The following is a 3,580-nucleotide window of genomic DNA, read 5'->3' as shown; positions in this document are numbered from 1 at the left end:
CCTCCATTGTGGGTAGTACTGAAACTTCCCATCTTTGTCCTTATTCACAATAACTGAGATCCAGCTGTTGCTGGATTTTTTCCCTTGGAGATGAGCCAGAAGTTTGCAGTTCGCAATATATATTTTTGTGAAGGTTTGGAAGAGACTCCTTAAGAGAAGTTGAGAATTCTAATCTGTAATTTTTATATGATTCATTGTTATGCTAATGAAATCATACTGAGACTATTTACCAGATGTAGTTTTATTATCATGTACAAGATTCCTGTTTAAAGAATATCCCATTGTGCTGAGTGGCTAACTGATTACAGTCTGAGTGATGAATGCAGCATGTTTTAGGTTCACTCCCATTGTTTCAGCTGTTACTTTGCCATATTTATAGGACTTTCACAGAAATATCTGACTAGTTAGTTAGCTGCCTGCTGTCTATCCACAAATCACATGGCAGAATCAAAATCTAGTGTTGGCATCCCTCTGGCCCGGGACCAAATTTGCTGCAGGCCTCCATCACATCTACTTCAAAGAATCCTCATAGCAAATTATCAGACCATTCCTTCCTGTTTGCTTATCCTCCTTCCAATATTGGAGAAATGAGATACAGCACTTTGCAACAGTTGAAATAGCTTGCTAATGGTACTGCATGTTTTCCACCTAGAAAGTATGGAAATAACAATAATCAATCAGCAACTAGTCCATTACCTAACTGCAAACTCATGTATCAACTGCTCCTCTTCTTCCAAGTCACAGGAAACAACAGAAAGCAGAGAATGGGAGCAAAAATGAAGGAGGCTGTTTGGTCCTCTTGCTTCTGATTGATTCTTTTCTGTTTCCCCAGTACTTTCTTACAGCCTTACAATTACAGACTGATGAAGTTTGCCTGCAATCAATCGTCAACTTTAAAATATTTATATTCTGCCTTTGGGCATCACAATCAAACTGGCTATCATCATAATTTCAACATTCAGATAAAATGCAGTGGATGAATATTTCCATCGAGGTAGGTTTTATACCATCAAAAAGTAAAATGACAGCAAAAAATTACATGGTAGGAGCAGTTTAACGCAAACAGAGAAAAAGTACGCAAAATGGGACAAATAAATGGAAGGAATTGAAGCAGAGGACTTCCATCCTTTCATGTCTATACCTACCTGTTTTTTTTGTATCTCCCAGAGCTATTTAGGCAGGCAGGCAGGATTTTTTCTTCTGTTATAGCTAAAGCAGCCTGGGGAATATACTGTAGAAGACAGAATCATAAAAAGTGGCAGCAAGAGAACTCCTAAGGGAAAAAGTCACCCTTGGAGTACAGTAATGCAGAACAATTTCCATTTTCTTCTGATGGCACTTCTTGTAACGCTTGGTGGAAAGATTGTGGACACAATATTTCTTAGTTTCTACTACACACTGGCTTCTTCTGACCATTCCCACCCTATGACAGAAAACATTGCCAACTCTACAGAAAAATGTGCCTTTGTTTGGTGAAATACTTTCTGCCACATCTGAACTTACTTTTTCTAAGAGCATGTTCTCATGGCCATAGAAAGGTTTATTCCCTACAGCAGGCATGTCAAACTAGCAACATCACATGACATATTGCGACTTTCCCCCCATTGCCAGCAATGGGGTGGACATGATGCATCTGGCCCGTGGGCTGGCAGTTTGACATGCCTGCCCTACAGTCTCTGAAATGACACAAAAACATGGTGACATATTTTGCTGTGACCTCATTTCCAAACCTTCTCTTTTTCAAAACAAGGCCAACAATTGCTACTGTCCACACAGTATTAATGTGGGGCAATTTTCTCTCATGTATGGCATTAATATTATTGATAGGTTCTCTTCCAACATCAACGTCTAGTGGAAAAATAACAGTAATTATTCTCCTTATTGTGGAGTCAGATATGCACAGACAAGTGTGGGCAAAGGTTTGGGATAAAGGTTATGGCTATTTTTAAGTAGCCCAAGTGATTGGTCTTAAGCATGGAATACCCTGCACTGATGACTTTACACCTGGGCTATTTCTTAACATCAGTGCACTGGTCCTCTGGAGAGACCACCTCTTCCTTCATCATGTTCCCTGCTACACCCCACTGACCTATCAGCCAACTTTTTTTGACAAATGAACAGTGTTATTCCAAAAACGTAGATGTGCCTTTTTTTTTTAATAAAGGGCTGGTATATTCTGCTCAGGGTCACTTTCTTCAATAGACATAATATACTCATTCTCACTCCATGGATCAGAAGATGTTTACCTCTGGCTTCACACTGCTTCCTTACTATATAATCCACCAGTCATCCAGGGAAGATTAATATTCTGCGTCAAAAAATAACCCAGCTGACATGTCAGTGGGGTGGAGAAATCTGCATGATGAAGCAGTGACAGGCTGATAGGTGCTAATGTAAAGAACTCAGGTTTCCCTGCCAGGTATCTGCCACGGATCAGCTCAGTGTAATCAGACTTGTTGGCAAAATACAACCATTCCATAGTTGTCAAGAGGAACAGGGCGTGAAGTGGCTTCTTAGCCACCAGTTCTCCAATCCCATGGAAGAGCTTCATCACTAACATCGTTGTGGAGACATCATTAGTCATTTGTACTACAAGACATACACTGGGAGAAAAGGCAAAATTGGAACAGTAGATTGGAAAATTGTTACCACTGTTGTGGAGTGGAGATGACATCATGAAAACAGAATCTATAAAAACAATTATGGGGGTATCTTCCTGTCACTTTTAGTAGGACATGAGATTCTTTTTTAACTATCATAAGCCACTAAAAACAGAACAATGACTGAGAGTTAGTGCTACTTGGGTGTCCATCTTCATTTACCATTATGTTTGCTTATGCAAGTGTTATTTCATTCACCACAAAGAATGGATTTAGAAAATCTAGAATACAAACAAAGCAAGGCTTGAGTTACTTGTTAAAATCACAGTAGTATGTGGCAGTATACATGGCACAACCAGGACTTTTAAGTATAATAAGCAAGTGCAATTCTTTATAAGTTGTCTAGACTTATTATATGAGAGAGGCATACAAGTCCTATAAATAAATAAAGTAAACAAGAGTTGTGACTTTGCATAATAATATAAGAAAGTCAAATGTTTCTATATTGAGTAATTTGCCAGAAAATATTTAATTAGTTTAATATTAGGGCCCTTTAGAAGCTTCTCAGGCATACTAAAGATGGATAAATGAAAAAAACTCATTATGTATTGTAATAATGATTGACATCTGTACAGCACAACCCACAGGTGTTATATAGTTGAGGAATAAAAATCAATATAGAACTCACCTTCTATGGTTAAAACTAATTCAAAACGTAGCTTGTCTTTTCCTGTCAAGTCATTTTGTTGTACATCTCAAGGAGGTGCCAGTTGGCACAGTTCTGAAAAGGACACAAATGGGTGCTTCATTCCAGCCTGAAAATGAATTTAAATGTCAGACTCAGACTTTATAACAAAAAAAAGGTGTTTGAAGAATATTTATAAATTTAGTCTCCTATGTGCATTGTGAAGGGACAGAAACCTTGACCTTGTCAAGAATTTCTGATTCTTTTTCTATTCATTTCAGCACTCAGCTGACCT

The 3,580-nt window shown here is 38.2% G+C and overlaps 1 long non-coding RNA gene across 1 annotated transcript; it reads right to left on the bottom strand.

Annotated features, from left to right (window-relative positions):
• Positions 1-223: 223 nt before the first annotated feature.
• On the bottom strand, positions 224-3,379 carry LOC120319658. The gene is made up of 2 exons (XR_005559805.1): positions 1,146-3,379; positions 224-648 (listed from the first exon to the last, which is right to left on the bottom strand). It is a non-coding gene; the product is annotated as an uncharacterized LOC120319658 (long non-coding RNA).
• Positions 3,380-3,580: the final 201 nt, after the last annotated feature.

This window comes from Crotalus tigris, unplaced genomic scaffold, assembly GCF_016545835.1.
Source record: "Crotalus tigris isolate CLP2741 ecotype Arizona unplaced genomic scaffold, ASM1654583v1 scf7180000020925.269527, whole genome shotgun sequence".
Lineage (NCBI taxonomy): Eukaryota > Metazoa > Chordata > Lepidosauria > Squamata > Viperidae > Crotalus > Crotalus tigris.
The sequence above is the reverse complement of the archived record's forward strand: the minus strand, read 5'-3'. Positions and strand labels throughout refer to the sequence as shown.